An 18,985-nucleotide genomic window follows, 5' to 3' on the forward strand; every position below is an offset into this window, starting at 1 on the left:
GGATAAGGATAAGGATAAGGATAAGGATAAGGATAAGGATAAGGATACGGATAAGGATAAGGGTAAGGATAAGGATAAGGATAAGGATAAGGAAAAAAATTATCATTTCCGCTCGCCTTTGAAATGGATGTGGTAGTTTTGCAATTATAGTAAAATTGGAATACGATTACTACTTTTAAAAGTAATTTTATATGGAGATTTTCCATTGCACCTTGCGCTTGCTTCAGTGTCATGAGGAATGCTTATTTGCGGCTGCCACATTGAGTAAACTCCTGCTATAAAGAGTTTGGACCCGACTTTCCACTCCACTTGTAATCGGCTTGCGATCCCCAGAGAGGCGCGTCGAGTCCAACATATTCACCGAATGGCAATTTCCCTAGATGGGCGTAATCTTACCAGTTTCCTGTGAAGTGGGGTTTTCATCGAACGGTTTGCATTTCTTTCATATTGAGCGAATGATGGAGTGTTTGTGGTAAGCCGTTAAATCCATCTTGGAAGATCGATGTATTTGAGCGCTAAGGAATGTAGGCTTTTTTCAGTGTCTTCTTCCGAGGAATTTTTATTTCTACAAGCTTTCTAGGCTTCTTTATTTTTGTACGCATTATCAATCTGGTATTGAGGCGAGACTTACCTGTGGGCAGAAAAAACGGTAAGAAAAAGGAGCAAGTGTAGAGTTATTCATCGCGGTGAACACACTAGGGCACGTGGCATGCTTCATTCAAACTTTTTATGATTTGAAAAATAATGCAAAAGATCGAGTATCTTTAGCATACAACTCGTTAAAATACCTAAAAGACATATACGCAAATATATTTACGTGTACCTTGTAAGTGGTCGTCTGGCGTCCATCGAAGCCTTCTGTGAACTGGTAAAAGTAAATATTTTCGATTTCGGAATGCAGGAAAAATCAAGAATATAAACCGTTAGATATTATTCGGGTTTTTTTTTTGTTTCAACCATTTAGTTGAATAATTGTAAAAACTGGAACACACTCGAAAAATGATACTTACAAGCAACAGCAAAAGGAAGCAAAAAATCTTGCGTAATTCTGAAATATCATAGAGAGCATACATACATAAGTACATACTGCAATCGCTAATACAAACATATTTCCCCATTGCTATACATATGCACATATGTTCGCAAGTATGTGTAAGTGTGCAGTGGGAAGTAATCGAATCGCATAGCCTGAAAAAAATTGGTTAGCAAGATGAAATAGCATAAAACAGCCAAAAGGTAATTACCGTATTTGAACTGTCGAATGAGTAGATAAAAGGATTTTCTTATTTGTTTTTTTTTTTTTTTGTTCAGTTTGCTCAGCGCAACAATGTAAGCGTGAAAAATGAGAATATTTCTTGAAACTAATAAGATGTCATTAATCGTACTTCAATGATTTTTAGAGAGGAGTTAAGCGTGTTGAGCAAACGTAGAAGACACCGAAACCATGCATGAAGCAGCATAAAAGAGAAGAGCAAAATGGCTACATTAATTATTTCTTGATGTAAGAATTCATTTCAGAAAGTATAAATTTGTTTGTATAAATAGTATCTTACCGTAAAGAGTTAAAGGTTGAATAATTGCATGCTTCTTGCCAATTAGCGATGACTTAAAAAAAAATTGTGAGGGGTCGAAAAGTGATTGATAGCTGATAATATCTGTGAAAACTAGTGACGGATGTTGGGAAATTAAGAATGTGCGTTGGTCGTTAATAAGAACTGTAATTGAAAATAAATTGCGCATATTTACAGAGTTCCTTTATATAGCATATTATATGTATATATTCGGTTTTAGGTTTTATACAAATTAAAAAAATTTCAACAAAGGGGTGCACATCCTAAAGATATTCGGTGAATAAACTAAAATAATTTTTAGTCCATTCAAGTGCATGTTTAAACTGGCTGTAAAATAAGGTTAATTTTTGATTTTTTTTTGTTGACGGTGTAACCCATTTTTTTGACAAAATTTAGACATGGAAGAAAATGCGCAGCATCGTTAACAAAAAATAAAAATAAAGAAAATCAACTCTAATTTACAGCCACTTCAAATTTGCACTTTATTGTGCTAAAATTAAATAGGCTACAAAACTGCATATCCGAAATTTTTCTAAAAATTTTATTAATTTTGCTGAATTTTTTTGTTTAATTTATATAAAATCTAAAAATCGAATGTATACGCAGAATATGCTGTTTTTTAGAAGAAAAATTGTGAATAGTAAATAAAAAATAAAAAAAAAACTGTAAATACCACGAACTAAAAGGCCGCGTTCTTCAAATGATAAGGATGTATGGATTAGGATAATGATCAGAATAAGAGTTGGGATCTGAAGTAGAATAAGCTCTAGAATTAGGACAACGATTATGATTGGGACTAGAATTAGTAGAAGGATTACAATTAGTATTAGGATTATGATTATGATTACGATTACGATTACACTACGATTTTGTTTATGGTTACGTTAGAGTTGGCGATAATGAGCAATGGTGCCAGGTAAGTCTTTTTGAAGCTAGATCTAGCTTTTTTCTTTGTCGTTTAGCTTCGAAATTTGGGATTTAGCTTCGTGGCTTTTTTCTAGCCTTTTATTATTTTCAAACTAGCATTTTTTTAAGGAAAATCCTCCACAATATTTATAAGTAGTAGCATTAAATTTATGTTCCGGCTCATTTTTACTTGAGGAAATTTTAAACGAACATCGCCCGGTGGCATCGCTCCGTCCGACCAAATATACTCAGCGAACACGTTCTGTTTATACTTTAACTGTTTTTTCAGGGACTCTCATATGTCTCTATAAAACCAGGAAAAGCATGGCATTTGTTAGGAACTTCGCACCCCACGGGAATGTCGTCAAGCAGTAGGTATATCGTGAAGGAGAAAGGTATCTAGTCGCCGCTGCCATCCCGTAGCCATTCGGAGGTCCTTAGCCCCTTCATCGCCTCTGCTATTGCGTCACATGCTGCCAACCATTTTTCGCTGCTTTGTAGCATAGCACAAGTCACGAGTGACTCAAGCCTGCAACTCTAGCCAGTTATGTTGCGAAGTTTGCATCTAGTACTCTCAAATTGCATACACTCAAAAATTACGTTTTCTATTACATCCTCTCCGCAGTAGTCGCAGGACCTTCGAGAGTAAACTCTGGGCGCCGGACTGAAAAATCACATGCCATAAATTGCATTAACTTAAAAGCACGTGGTAATTTTCTTTAATGTATGGAGTCAGAAACAATCAGCAGGAATGGGAATATATTTATAGTAAAAGCCTAGAACGGAGGAGCAATTAAATTGTAAAAAAATATAAAAAGTTATGGTTCTGATATTTCAGGTCCTTGAAAAAGCCCGGGCCCGGTGGGAATCACCGCTTTCCCCCCTCCCTCTCGACGGGCCTGCGCATATGTTTAAAACGGTGAATTGTGCCTTGAATCACCTGTGTCGAGTTGAATAGTTTGTCAAATAGAAATTGACTGCGCCGTTCAGTGTGCTTCATTTGCATGTTTGCTCTTCACTATGAGCGTTCCGATTGAAACATTCACGATTGTAATCGTATTGTAATGTATGAATAATATTTGGTGATACAATTGTACCACTACTCTGTCTTTAGGGACGATGGGTTTTCGGACCCTAAAAAAGAGGATTTAATTAAACGGTATGGTGTTCAAAAATGTTTGCTCAAAGCTTTCATGAAATGTAATGGTCGTAAGTACTTTGGTTTTCGAGATATTTACATTTTTATGGCTCAGTGGTACATTTGTACCACCTCGTTGTACATAAGAGTTAATGAAATGTTGAAAAGGCTAGCATTTTTTAAACTTTGTTTTGGGGCATTTAGCCTTTTTATTTGGCCGATCTAGTTTTTTATTTTTGAAGTCCTGGCAACACTGATAACGATTATTATTACTAGCACGATCAGGATTATCGTATTTTAAAGTGCAATTTAAAGAAACTCAGAAAATTTTTTCTTTTGAAAATAAATAAAGCAAGGCTCGGAGGTTTATTTGTATTACATAAGAAGTGTTTTTTTTCGAAATTTTTGTTCATTCAGCGCTTCAAATAATCCAATAAATTACATAGGTTCACAAAACATGAGTTTCTGCATATTGAACCAAACCTTCATACCCTCATGTTAGTCGACGCGCTGAATGCGAATCCGAGGTTCGGGTCAGTATGCGAAAAATGTTTTCTTGTAAACCTGTGTTTTCGAAAAACACCAGAAATATAAATACAAGTTTTTATTTAAATGTTATTTGATGTGCATTTAAAAGTGCATTTATTGGCTTAATTCGTTTAAAGAATTACGTAAGTACATAAGTGAAATTCGAAATCCTCATAAATTTCATCGCTACGACAACCGCATCATCGTCCACCACCAGCTGCTCCCATACACTCGACCGCACAATCACTTCTAATTTGTGTAGACATCTGCTGTCAAAGTGGCGCTTATTCAACAGGCAGGCTAATGCTTTGGCACCTAAATAAGAGATAAATATATGTATGTACATAGTGGCTACTAACACCACACCACCTGACTGGCCACCTGACGCCAATAGAGATAAGCCGCTGACCTGAATTGCCTAGGATTTGGTGGCAAAACACATACGTGTGTATGCACTTATATACCCAAAAACGAATAGTAATTTCACTACTAATACCAAAATAAATACCAATGCAAATAATACACTAACATATATGCACATATATACTTATTTAAACACCAATATATGTAAATGGCGTCAACAACACAAACACAATGCAAGCGAAAATCAAATGCACACAAAATACTAATACCAATAACACTAAAATGTCCTTAATGCGCACAACTAATGTCTATTGAAGCAAACTATAACGATTCGTCTGCTACGTCTTCCCGCCTTCGCCTTCGCCCACATTCAGGCACGTTCACTTCTAACAGACTCGCTCTCAGGCACATTGAAATGCGTCCTTGCCCTCGGTGCTCGTTGCTTGGTGGGTTAGGTTGATTGAGATTGGTTTGTTTATTGTGTCTGTCTTCCATCTGTGTGTGTGTGTGCGTGTGTGTTGCATGTGTGTTGTTGTGGCATTGTCGGTGGTGCGGCATATAGCATGCTGCGTGCATCATAATACGACAAGCTTGGCATGCACAAAAACACTTTCCTTGCAACCACTTAAGCTTGCATAGATGCAGAATTTCCAATAGCATGCACACATACACATCCATATACATACATATACACACGCTTAACGTTGAATTTAGTACAATATGCTAAGCCAACTAACTGACTAAACAACGAAATAGCGGCGCCAACTAAGCGGCAAGGAAAGCAATGAGCCACACCCTTCTCTCCATTCACTAGCGCGCACAGTCAGTCGCTTAGCCACTTGGTCGTTCGCTGCTTGCATGCATGCGCCGCTATTGATATTGAGTGTCAGCCGCCAGCTGCCTGCCGCTCGAAGCTGCTGGTTTTGATTTATTGATTTCGGTTTCGCCAAGCTCCATACAGCATACCAAATAAGCCAATATTTGCACAAAGCGCTAGAAAAACACAAAAACAAACAGTAGGAAATGTATTGCGGCAAGTAGAGTAGATGACGCCTTGCTTTGGTTCAGCCAGCACGACATGGCGTAGACGTAACAGTATGCATACATATGTAGAGACGAGCAGTCAGCCAGTGCTTTCATACCAACGTACGTATGTATGTATGTAGATATGTATGTGGTACTGTTGCACATATAAACATATGCTTTCACCAGTGGTATCGCACTTTCTGCATACTTGTAGGTATTTGTGTGTGTGTGCATGAGTAACAGGAGCACCTTCACTGCTGGTATTCGAATGTGTTGTGAAGGCATGCGGCACTTGTAAACAATGCAACGTCTCGGCAGCAATATGCACTCGACGACACACCGCGTGTGTGTGTGTGTGTGTGTGTGTGTGTGTGTGTGTGTGTGTGTGTGTGTGTGTGTGGGCCAGTAAACAATAGCGAGGGTATTGAGCGCATAACTTTTCAAGGGTTTTGAGTTACAAAGAATTTTGCATTTGTGCTGCATGCGATGGGAAAGTGAATGTCGACGACAATAACGCCTTAGTTGTTTGAATATATTAAAGGCAACGAAATTGAATTTGCTTGCAACAAAGCGCATATGTGGTCTGGTGGTGCACTTGACTGCACGGCATTTAATTTATTAAAATTCCCACAAAGCATGTCACAATTGGCGGAAATTTAAATTATCTCAGAAATGTGTTGAGGCTTAAAACGGTGAGTGTGAAAGGGAAGACTTTAAAACAATTACAAATGAATGATTGATGAGCTGCACGCTAAGAAAGGGCCACTGAGTAATTTTAACAGAGTTATAAAAGTTTAAATAATTCGTAAAAAGATGCTAGGTGAGAGGATACTTTACGAAAGTTAATATCTCATCATCATTGAAAAGTCTTCTGACAATTAGTACGAAATTGTCAGGCCTCAAGTCAGCAAGGAAGTCAAATAATCCCAAGCGAGATTGCCCAGAAGGCCCTTTTTTCTAAAATTGTCGAATACTAATATCCTATGCGCGATTTCCGTTTTATAAAATGTTGGACTAACAGAGCCATTCCAGTAACTGTTTTTCAACGCACCATAGTTTTCGAAAGACAAAGCTCCTGAAAGCTCTTCTCTGATTTTCGAAAAACTATTTGAAAGATTTACTAACGAGGAAGACTTAACTTTTTTCCGTATGCCTTTTGGCAAAGACTTTTCTAAAAAAAATTAAATGAAAATAATATATATATTTTTTTTTCTTTTACAACAATAAAACTTAAAAACTAACGGAAAACTAAATTTAAAAAACATAAATCAACATAACCAAAAATTTTTTGGAATTTTTGTCTGTCTGTATGTTTGTACGAGCATCACTCGAAAACTAATGCGTGGAATTAAATACATTTTTCACCGATGTATCTCTGCAGTTCCAGCTTAAAATATAGAAAGAAAGAAATCAGAGAGTCGCCCCCCGTTTAAAAATTGCATTTGAAGTAAATTGATAGGATAAAGTAAATATCGCAATATGGCTGCCAAAAGAAAGAGATTTAAGAAGGCTTGCAGCCGCCGAAAATATTTGGTGCTAGGTTGCCACCTGTTTGAGCATTTTAACTAAGCAAAAAGCATCGAGCAAAGCGTCGATTTCAAAGATATTTGTGTCAATGGGAGGGCATATAGTGAAGAGCAAAGCGTTCATATACGTTTTTAATTGACGCTTTGTACGATGCTATGCTCGTCGCTCTGCTCGCCGCTCTACTATGTGTTTAACCTAAAGCTTCTTATCGCTCTGCGTTCTGAGTACACCCATTCAATGATATTGACTCTAGAAAAAGAGCAACTTAATCCAGGTCATTTTTTTATTATTCACAAGAGTGTTGTATGTATTTTGCCGTATTTTGTAATGAAATTTAGTCACACCTGAACAATTTTGGTTTTGGAGGTATTTTTCTTTCGAATGAAACCGGTTTAACTCAAAAAAAAATTTAGCATATAATTTGGATACTGAATGAACAGACTCTTCGCTGTTCACCTACACTGACACACATACATATATTAAGAAAGCAAAAGAGCTTACGCAGGTTGCTAAATCTTAAGATTTTCAACTGACTAAAATCAGAGCTTTTTCAATCAGATATACATAACTGGATATTAGAATAACTTCATTAGAAAACCGACATTTAGCTATTCCATTCTACTCGATCTAAAACCTTACTTCGCTTATACGAAAAAAAAATAATTGGGCTATGCAAAGAACTCAATTGCTCGCATGCCGTTATTAAGAAATAAACTAAATTGTTACAAAAAAAAATATCTGCAACCCCATCTGCTGCTCTAAATACCTTCCTACTATCGGCCAGAAAAAGAGGTAAAGTTATTTCTCAACGTACAACATATTTAAAATTAAAGCTATCTATCTCAACACGAGGCTTAATGTGTCTAACTACTAAGCGCATACAATCACATAAACGCGCCCACACACACATATGCACATATGTATGTGCTATATATGGACTTAATTCTACCTGGAACACTTTAGATTTCTTGCTCTCTACACCATCCAATGCTTGTGTGAATTGTGTGTTGAAGCGTTAGAGCGACGATGAAATTTCGCTGTGTTGTTACTCAAGTGGATTTTGAAAGTTTCTGCAGCATAAACGCTTCAGTAATAATGGGCAAAATTTTCACAAGAAGCACCTGGCATACTTGATTTCGATTTGTTGTTGCCGCTTGCAAACTAGCAGACTAGAAGACTAACTTACCGGCTGACTGAATGCGGGAGTGCATGCACCGCACTGAGTAGTCCGGCCGGCGCTATGGTTTGCGTTTTGTATGGATATACAAATGTGGGATTGAGTGAGCGAGTGTGAGTGAGAGCGTGTGTGTGTGTGTGTGTGTGTGTGTGTGTGTGTGTGTGTGTGTGTGAAGAAGTAGTTGTACAAGTTTTCGGTCCTTTAAATGCCATTACACGCAAGTGCCAGTTTGACTGTTTTCTCAAGCATAAACATTCACCTGAATATAATCCCCAACACACAAACATACATATATCTAGGCATATGCCTACGTTTGTATGTAACTGTATATGATGGGGCAATCCAGCCTTATTTCGTAATTTTGCATTATACTGTAAACATTTAATTTTTTTTTGTCCAACCGGTTTTGAGATATCGATGTGTTTGAAAAAACCTTCCCTTGTTTAAAATACCTCTTTTTAATAACTATGCCCAGATATTATAGATATTAAAGAAAAAATAATATGGATGGTCTTTATGAGAGCAAAGCCAAATCAAAATTTTTTAGAATTTTTGTCCTGTCTGTCTGATGAAATAAATTAAATACTGCACTATGGCTGTCAAAAGAAAGAGGTTAAAGAAATTTTTCCGCCGAAAAACATGCTAGTGATACTCATTTTTTGTACAAGAGCCGGGAACCCAAAAAATTTGTAGCTGGGCACCCAATAAATATGCAGCCTTCTATCGGCAGCCAGCCTGTCAATGGCTTCCCGGCTGCGAAGGACCTTTCTGGAGGAAATACTATATCAGGTAACTGCCTTAATTGCCGCCTGACTATCTACGTATAGGTCTACTTTTGAATTGATTCTCGTTGGGTTGTAGGCTAGCTCTGCTGCTATCCTCATCGGGAAAACCTTTGCCTAAAATATGCTGCAATATACAGGTAACCTTATTGCCCGCCTGAAGTTCAGTTTCGGCGCCCAATCCCGTCCATGCAATTTTTAGGGAGATTATGGGATTGGGATGGTATCTATTTTTTTGGAATTTTTAAGTTAATGAAGAACTAATAAATTTTGTCCAACTTCACGCCAAGACTGCGTCAAATCAATTCGAATTGAAAAGATAAAAATACCTTATTCTAGAAAAAGATGTACTGCACATATTTGCATTGGTTAGTAATACCCTACGATTAATTAATTAAGTAAAACAATGAGTACGCGTTTTTTTGAATTTTTTGATTTTTTTTTTAGATTTGAAAAACCGAGATTGTATTAAAAATTAAAGGCTTAAAGTAGAGGCACCAATTTGAAATATTTTCGTAAAGTCAAAGAAGGAAAAGTTTTTTTCCAAATCGATATCCTGAAAACGGCTGCACAAAAAACCAAAAAAATTAAAGAATCAGGGAGGTTTCACTCTACTGGTACAATTATTAAAAAAATCGGAGATCCGAATGGAGTGTCCGAATTGGGCTGGAATGCCCCATATGCATGTTAACTCACATCTTATGCCACTCTGTTTGCCTGTAACGTGCTCGTAATTGAATAAAGCAACAACAATCGACGCAAATGCAGACTAAGTTGCGAGAAGTTTTGCGCTGTCGAGTGCTGACTAAATAGGTTGGTATATAGTACTCGTATTGCTGTTGCTGCTGCTGTTGCTGTGCAAAGTTGTTGAGTGAGTGTACGTAAGAGGATTGTTGCTGAGCAATAGCGAAGCAGTTATTGGGCATTTGAGCTTTAGCGCTGGACATGGATGTGGAGAATCCGATAGGCAGAAATGCGGGGTGAAGGCACTTTATTTGAAGGTAGAGCACAAACGAGAGGCAATGGCCATTGGTAAGGACGGGGCGCTGTAGGACAACCAGTGCGTTGACAACTTTCTGAAAATATTTGGACTGTAGGCTTCCTTCGTCTGTGGCAAGCATTGGAGGATGACGCGAGCACGGTGTGGGCTCAGAAAATTTTCAGAAATTCGTGATTGAGACACAGACAAGTTACAAGTTTTCACTGGAAAAAAAAAAGAAACTACAATCAAACAATGAGAAAGTAACCGGCAGCAAACAAGGAGGGTGTGGCGCATGTACGTGCGATTGAAAGTAGGGATGGGGGAAAAATAAGCGAGGCAAGAAAAGTTGCGTTAAAATCCGAAATTTCGCCAAAACTTTACACTCGCACAATGCTTGTTTGTGTGTATGATTTGCAAAGCTGTTGCGCCTACTGCAGCGTACTCTCCTTACTTCCAACACATGCATACCTGTATACCCATTTAGAAAATACGCTGCGTAGTAATCGTAAACAAAATGAGTAAAACGGCCGTTTTCACATTCGAAAATTTTCACTCGTCGATGTCGTAAAAAAGGCATTCAATTTTGCATTACCTAGTAATCGAGGAATGTATACGATTTAATGTGAATTTTTTGGGGAGCATTAGAATCCTGATTACCCTTTAAAGAGTAAGATGATCTAAAACTCGTGAAAAATGCATACAATTATTTATCCCGCATTGTAATTATGTATTACTTTTCCCACTGGGTAGCAGAGTGCTAACAAGCAACATGCGTGAAAAGCACACATGCCCTTATACACATACATACATACAAAGCTCCGCATAAAGTCGTCGTGAGCGCCATCATCATCATCGTTTTCACTTCAATTTAAAGTTACGAACTTTCGATTACTTTTTGTTTCGTTTGCGCAACGTTGTCGAGCGAAAAGTGCAATAAACACAAAAGTGAGCCAAAAACAAAGGAATAAATGTATGTATGTACATATTTGTCGAATTGCCACAGGTGAAAATCCACAACTTAGTGTACTCGAATTCTTGAGTGTTGCACTCTCTTGTTGAAAAGCGATTTGCGACTTTTTTATTTTTATTTTCATTTCCGTTTTCATTTTAATTCTGCGCACTAAATTCGGCAATTTCTTTGTTGGCTTTTCTTTCAAATTACTGCCATTAAGTAGCTGCTTCGAATAATCTTTTTCGAGAAGTTGAATTCATTAATTCCTTGTTGTTGTTGTTGTAGCCACAACTTGCACTGTTGCTTTTCGTATTAAAATTACTTCAATGGCTCCGAATTTTCGACCACTTGCGAAATCCCTCTCCCCGTCACTGACACTCGTTATTCAGATTAACGGTCTAAACGAAATGTGTAATTGATACGAAAAAACAAATATGTATGTATAAGCACAAACATAAATGTACAGAAACAAGGGTACCCAAGAAACATTTGGGTCTGTGCAACATTTGACTACGGCTTGGAAATTTACCTCATTTTCTCATAGTTAGAACTTTACCTCATTTTCACAGTTAGAACTATAGGGTCCCGAAAATTGAAAACTATTCCTAAAGGCCCTCAGTAGCCGTAAAAAACCCGAAGTAGCCCTGAAAATTACGAAATTGTTTCCGAAATTACCGAGGTAGCCCCAGAAATCTGGCTGGAGTTTCAAAGACCCGAAATAGTCCTGAATTCCAGTTGGTAAGTACTGATTACTTTTGAATCCAGTATTTGGTGAAGCCAAACTCTTTAAATACTTTTCTGCGTACACGTGTATATAAATATTTTATTTTTATGAAACTTTTTGGTAGTCTAAACTAAATCCCCTCTATTTATATAGTAGCGCTAACTCCGTACAAACAAAATATTCAAACAAAATTTCTCTTCGTTCAGTGGTACGTTTACTACCTTTAAAAATAGATTTCTACCTTCGTCTTTTATAAGCGTCTGATATGTTCACATTAAGTCCACCGGAGTAACTGTCTGCCTTTCTTGTGAGACCAAATTTGGGTAACTTTCATTGGAAAATATCATATCAATGACATTCTGGATACCTAACTTCTATACTTGCTATTCATATACTAGCGCTTGATAAAAATAGAGTCGTTGGAAAAGTAAATACGAAAATAATATATTTTCTATATTTGCGGATTTTTAGTTGAGCAACTTGACTATTATGAATTTTTTGAAGATTGGATAAAATTAGTTTCAGGTGCGTTGGGTAATCGAGTTGTTGAAAACAAAAAAAAGCAAAAGAGAAAAATGTGACAAGTTGGAGTGACTTATAACTTACAAAAAAAAAAAAAACAAGCGAAAAGTGGAAACAAACTTAGACATTAAGATTAACATTATGCGACTTTAAGTTCTTTTTCGATAGATGATGAAAGTCCCGAACGCAGGGGGCTGAAAAGGTCATATAAATTACACCGGAAATTACTCTGCCACAAGCAGCAGCAGCTGCCCGAACACGGCCAAACACTCGCCTCCACTCCACTCCACTCCACCAACAGTCGCTAGTCGCTAGCCAATTTAGTGTGGCATTTAAGGAGCGTTAATGGAAATTTATGGCTTATTTGAATTAACTTTTCGTGGCAGGTGTAAACATGTGAAGCTGGCACGAAATTAAACAATACAACAAGTATAGCAAAGCGGAAAAGGCAAACGAAAAGAATAAACGAAAATGGAAATACCTTCAATTTCGTTACAAGTATTCCACACACAAAAAAAAAGGCCGACTAAAAGCATTGCTGAAGCTCTACGCTCAACTACGTTGGTACGAAACAGAAGAAGAATGTGGGAGTAGCAGTGGTACAAAAAAGGCGATTACTTTATCTAAATGTTGCTATTTTTAAGCCGAAAAGTGCTAAGTACTAAGTTGAGTATTTAAAATCTTCAAAAGTACTATTATCCATTAAAAGCTCATAACCTGTTGGATTTGCATAAAGCAAAGTTTAATTTCGTTGAGTGTGCGGCATCCGATTTCCGAGAATGTGCTTTGTTTTATCTTTTAATGAAAATGTGAATTGAGTTTAGTGGGCGAAAATGGGTGTTTAAGTGAAATCCTTTAAACACTTTGGCAACTTTTTAACTGAACTAAGTGAAAGTTAAATGTGTCTGTTAAATAATAAGGTAAGAGATCTTTGCTTTCCAACCTCTTCTTTAGGGTAAATGCAAAAACTTACACTGCTCTGTTCTGGCTTAAGATATCTTCAATAGTCCTACTGAATGACGAATTCACAATTCTTCTAAGATGCTTTTAAAGGTGAATTGAATACTGATAGAGAATTCGCTGCTATTATGGCTAGTTAAATAGCTAGTGGCTAAACTGTATCGGCGCTATTTAAAAGATATGTATACCCTATCGCTTAGCGGTGCCATTAACCAGAGATTCGAAGAAGCCCAACTGAAACCAAAGAATGTTAAAAGGGCTACAAATATACCAACAATTGTATCTGTTGTCAAGCACGCAGTGTTGATTGTTTAGATTCCCCATTCTGAACTTTCAGATATATTAAACAAAATCTCGTATCTTAAAGCTTCATTTAGATATACGCTCTTGCAACTCCTCTGAGTTTGTTACCGATTGATAAAAATTATCCAGAGGAGTCTATCTTTGAAGTCTCGACTTTCGAGTCGCAGTTTACAAAGTTTTCATGGATCACACGATTGGGTCTAGGCTTGCGAATCACCAAAGTATGTGCCAGCTTTTGTATGTAGTGCTCAAATATACCACAATTAGACAGACCATCTTGCGGTAAAGCCATTATTTATGTACATACTTTAAATTCAAACCCCTTGTTCGACAAAAGACTCTTCCAAAGAATGTTAAATATAAAAATGTCCCTATAAAAGCGAACTAATCAAGGCTCCGTCCAATACCTCCATTGGCGCAACTTTCGGGGTTAGCGCCCTTGGTGCTCACTAATATGAATACCCGAGGGGAGAAGATCACGTGGGTTAGCCCTGGACGACCTTGTAACTTATATAAATCGAAGTGGGAAGCCGAAAGCAGTACGCTATTGACGTTCAAGTAACACATCTGCAACGGGTGCATAATTTTCGCTGGTGTCCGAGTGTGGTGTTCGCTTGTGCTCAATTTGAAAACTCAAGTAAAGCTCCGGAGAAATATTAGTTAGACTTTGGGTACTTTGCGGCATGAAGATATTATGAAGAATCAACTGTTCATATATTAAACGAGCTACAAAGTAGTGTGTATAGAGGTATTAATATATTGTTAAATGTCAAAAGGATAAATACCTTTAATCTCCACTGGAAGCACGTACGTCTCCAGATACCCTTATAAAACTTTGTTAAAAGTACCTATTGCCAGGATGTCAAGACTAAAAACGTAACTGCAGTTTGATGGTATCAGGAGAACTATTTCAGATGCTTTTCTATTTAAGGTATAAGGGCAAGGATTTTTTCAATCGAATATCTTTGAAATACTGAAAGTAGGCGACTGGATATTCGGCGAAAAGCGGTGATTCCAAAAAAATATGCCTATGAGGCTACCTCATACATCTTCAAGTATTTTCCAGCAATGAAAGTTGAGTCTGAAATGGAACAAGCTTGAACTCATGTGGATATCGGTACACTGTGGTGTTAAGGAAGATTAGATTAGATTAGATTAGATTATATTTAGAGGATTGGGAGCAGATTACCTAGTTACCGCGACCGGAGCGATTTATTGTAACAAAGCCCTATTCGACTGCAGGTCTTCTTTGATAGATGTATTGCTAAGAAATATTGCTGGGTCCTTTGGCTGAATGCCATTTAGGTCGTGTGTTTTTATGTACGGTGATTCAAGGAAGCGAAGTCTGACCTCTGGTGTTTTACGTTCTTCGTTACACAACCCCTACTGGTCAGAATTAAAATCTCCGATGTCAGACAAGTGGAGAGTAAGAAACCCCATAGCGCTTCTTACTTCATGCTTACTGGGATGAAGGAGTTGTTCGGTTTTATTTGTTGTTGGAATGAACGTTTTGGTAACTACAGTATTGCCTCCAGTATAAGGGTAGTACAAAGCGAATTCTCATAGAAAATTCAGGCTGAGATCGTCCATTTTAAGGTCGCATGTGTAGATACTGGACGAGCTATTACATTGTCTTTCCCGCGAAAAATTACTATGACTTATTAACGGACCTTGAAAGTTTGGTTTCCCCCTCTTCTTAATCCTAATCTTAGAATCTAAAGTACCAACGGCAACTATTTATGTCTGAGTGTTTGAAAACCCGTTTTTAAGTCTCATAGCCCATTAAATAATCAATACTTTTTCGACTCTCCTGAAATCATTTGGCAAGCAAGCCAGCTTCTGTTGCATTTATTGCATAGAACGAAAAAAAAAATATTCAAACACTAAAGCTGAGAGCGTATGTGTGTTGTCCAAAATTTGTGTGCAATGGCAATCGCTAGCCGCTTGAGCTACATTCCGCCTCTTGAATTCCATCGAAGCAAAAGCTAAATCCACAAAGCTATCGTTCGGGGGTATTTTTATTCTAACGGTAGAGTGTATCGACAATATATTCAGCCGTCGTATAGGTGGTGTTAGCTTTTGCGAGTCAACAATGCAGAAAATGTTATAACGTTTAGGTATTGTGTGAATTTGTGAGTGTGCGAGCGTGTTTGTGCGAGGTCCATTTCACACATGAAATACTTGCACACATAAAGCGAACTGCTAAACGCACGGACCGGCGTTCAACACACAATAGATGATCTTCAAGCATATTTCGCTCTGCGCCATTTCACACTACCTTTGCTGGACTTTTCTGTGGCACTTCCTTTTACCTTCCACCCACATACTCTGGCTCTATACTTTTCTTATTCTTTTCGATTTTGCGCATTTATTTTTTGTTTCGGATTGCCCTGCAAGCGGCAGCAGCATTCTTGGAAGACCAAAGCCAATATGACCTAGAATTGCTTGGGCAGCAACTCTGCCATTTGACAGTGCTGCTTCAATAGCTACGCTGTAAGTTGTTGTACATGGCAGGCCATTATTGTAGCTTACCTGCTCTGCGTGCTGCGTGCCACAGTGTCTATGGTGTGCAATCTATGCCAGTCTTTTGCTTTGACCTTACAGTAGTGCGTGGAATTAACATGCGCATCACAGGTCGATGGACTTAATGGTAATTTCTTTTTTAAAGTATATTAAATTTTACTGAAAGTCATCTGAGCTAGTTATTTAGATGTGTCGTTTAGCAAGAAATTATTTCTTTTAATCAAGAAAGAAATGTGGACTGAATTTCTATCGATCCCAACGAGCAAGAAACTGAATGCCGAGAGACTAAGAAGAAACTGGAGTATAAACTTTGAGCAGTCGCTAAACCTGCTCCTTCATGTCGAATTCTCGGGTGTATCTAGAGCCCAGAATATTTTTACACATACATACTTAGGGGGAAGATCTGAGCTCACCGCTCTGCATACAAATTTTAATTCATACGGACTTTTATCTGTAAAAGTCATAAATAAAAATCAATCAGTGACTTCTAGCTCTAAAAGTAATCAATATAAATCAGTCCCCGGCTTTTATTTTTCAAATCATATAAAATTCATTTATATAAGTCGTAGTAAAATTTTGTTATCCATCACCTTCTTAACAGCGAAAAATGTTAATGACTTTTACTCGTATGACTTAAAAATAAAAGTCGGTTTCCGATCTATATTGATGACTTTTAAAAGTAAAAGTCACTAATTGATTTTTGTTGATGACGTTTATAAATAAAAGTTTTCAATAACTGTTATCTAAGAAATGTACATAATATAAAAATCAAAGATAATTGTTATTTTCAGATTATTTAGATATAAATTTAAAATAATAGTTATCTTGGATTTATAAAATAAAAATAATAATTAATTATTATTTTTTTAAATTCTGCATAAGAATTACAAAAAAAGAATTATTTTCAAATTTGATTTTGGATGAAAAAAAAATTGATTGGTATGTATCACTCAGTTGTATACCTTTTCCTTCGTAGCAAATTTTTCAATAACATGTTTTATCAATAACTGTTATGTTTGGTCCCTGCTTCTACATATATTTTAAATATATTAAAAAAAAACTTTTTTCTATCTTTGATTTTAGCGAAAACTGGTTGAAGCCGCAGCTAGATGCTAAGTTGCAGTGATATACCCGCGTTTTAAAAATTTAAACCACTGCGATATCTCCTTTGCGAAATTGTCTACAGGTAAGTGAAATTGCATATGTACATAGTATAATAACTTATTGATAAAGGTTAATTAAAAGTCCATTGACATACGAACACTTAGTGCATTTCACATCTTGTAATCTTAATACTAGCGAGGTTATGATTGGTGTTCTTCTTGCCAACCTCAAATAATCTACTGTATTAAACCGACGGTGTCCTTAACCTGCTTTAATGCAAATATGTGCCTATGAAATCCGATAATTTCGTCTTATTTTTGTGTTCCATTTCGCTTTTGAGTTTTAAAACAAACATTAGCTGCAGCGCAGACATTCAATGAGCTGTTAGACATCATTTCTATTTCCATTCCCCTCTAACTCGACTTATGAAAACTCAGATTTTATCTCCAATTTTGTCTGCTGCTGGTGACAGCTTCAGTTACTCCGCATTGCCAAGCGCAATCATTTTGAAAGTATTCAACTTTTATGACTGTAAGCGTCGATCAATCAACAACAATGTGCATCTCATGTTTTCGTTTTCATTTTTTTTACTACATATTCTTGTGATATCTTTTTATTTGTTTTTTTGCTCTCACTCTTCATTTATCGGATGGCCTTAAAATTGCGTTGTCTACCAGCAACTAAGCGCAATAAATGCTCAAATGCTATAAATACACGTGCGTGGCCCAAGTGCTCAGTCACATTACAAAAGATATCGCTCATACGCACTGGTGGCTGGCTGGCTGCATGACTTGAAACTTTCATAGAACTTTTTAAGTCGCAAACAAAAAAGCGATTAAAACTAGCATAAACATAAGCGTTTTAGTAGCGCAATGCTTTTATCGGTTCCGTTATACTTCTTTGGGTTGTTGTTGTTGTGGCACTGTGGAAAGTTACATATGTAAATGAGGCATAGCTTTATTGATGAGTATACTGCTGTTGACGATTATACATATGTTTGTATGGCTTTAAGCCATACGATTTATTGATTTCTTCGCCAGTATCTTTGTTATTGACGCCATTACAGGAACATTTATAGCTACAGACAGACTACCAAGGCGTGCTTGATATACTTCTTATATTGATGTAAACGCAATCTCGCGTTTCTAAAGTTTACGGTGAAAAAGATCATCACCATAATTCATAGAGTTACAACGCGATATGCGTCGAAGCTTCCTTAACGATTTGGCACTTTTCTATCATAGTTGCATATTCACGCTTTCATTAGGTCGTTCGACACTGGGGCCTATGTCACCGACACAATAAATTGGATCGCCCCGACCGGGGCCATTCGTTGGCTTTGTTTGCGTAACTGAAGTCTTTAGTCTGGCAACCAAAAAAACGCAGGGAACAAAACTGATACTCTGACTGTCACTGGTCACAATAGGGAAATTTGCCGGATCAATGCTCACTTGTTTATGCCCCGGCGCGCAGCTAATAGTTGGGCCGGTCCGCAGAACCATCGGGCCCCAGTGCCGGTGTTGTTGGCGCCCGATCAATTGGCGCCGGCCCGTTCATTCTAAAAACGAATTGGGCGCTAAAGCGATCACCACTACGCCGCTACAAACATTTATTTTTTTAACGTATTGTTTACTGTAATTGAAAAAAAATAATACAAATATTTATTTTAACACCATTTAATTTTTATAGCACAAATATTTCTTTAAATATGTATGTTTTTATTTAAATTGAAATAATAATATTAATTTATGCAAATAAAGTTCGAAACAGATATTGGCGTTGATTTTGTCATGTGAGCTGGAGCGAAGTCTTTTTGAAAGCATCGAAGTAGATCTTTGACTTATGGTTTTGTTTCAAAGCTTATGTAAATAACTGCCTGGTAAGTCTCTTATATACG

General features: G+C 37.1%; 1 protein-coding gene across 1 annotated transcript in view; it reads left to right on the forward strand.

The window, feature by feature from the left end:
* The window catches only part of LOC118737719, a gene marked incomplete in the record, with an annotated part of 336,238 nt that overhangs the window by 160,090 nt on the left and 157,163 nt on the right, over nucleotides 1-18,985 (forward strand). The window contains 1 exon segment of the mRNA XM_036468426.1: nucleotides 17,068-17,170.

Source organism: Rhagoletis pomonella, unplaced genomic scaffold (assembly GCF_013731165.1).
Source record: "Rhagoletis pomonella isolate Grant_MI unplaced genomic scaffold, Rhpom_1.0 Rhpom_scaffold_00004, whole genome shotgun sequence".
In the NCBI taxonomy this organism is placed as follows: domain Eukaryota; kingdom Metazoa; phylum Arthropoda; class Insecta; order Diptera; family Tephritidae; genus Rhagoletis; species Rhagoletis pomonella.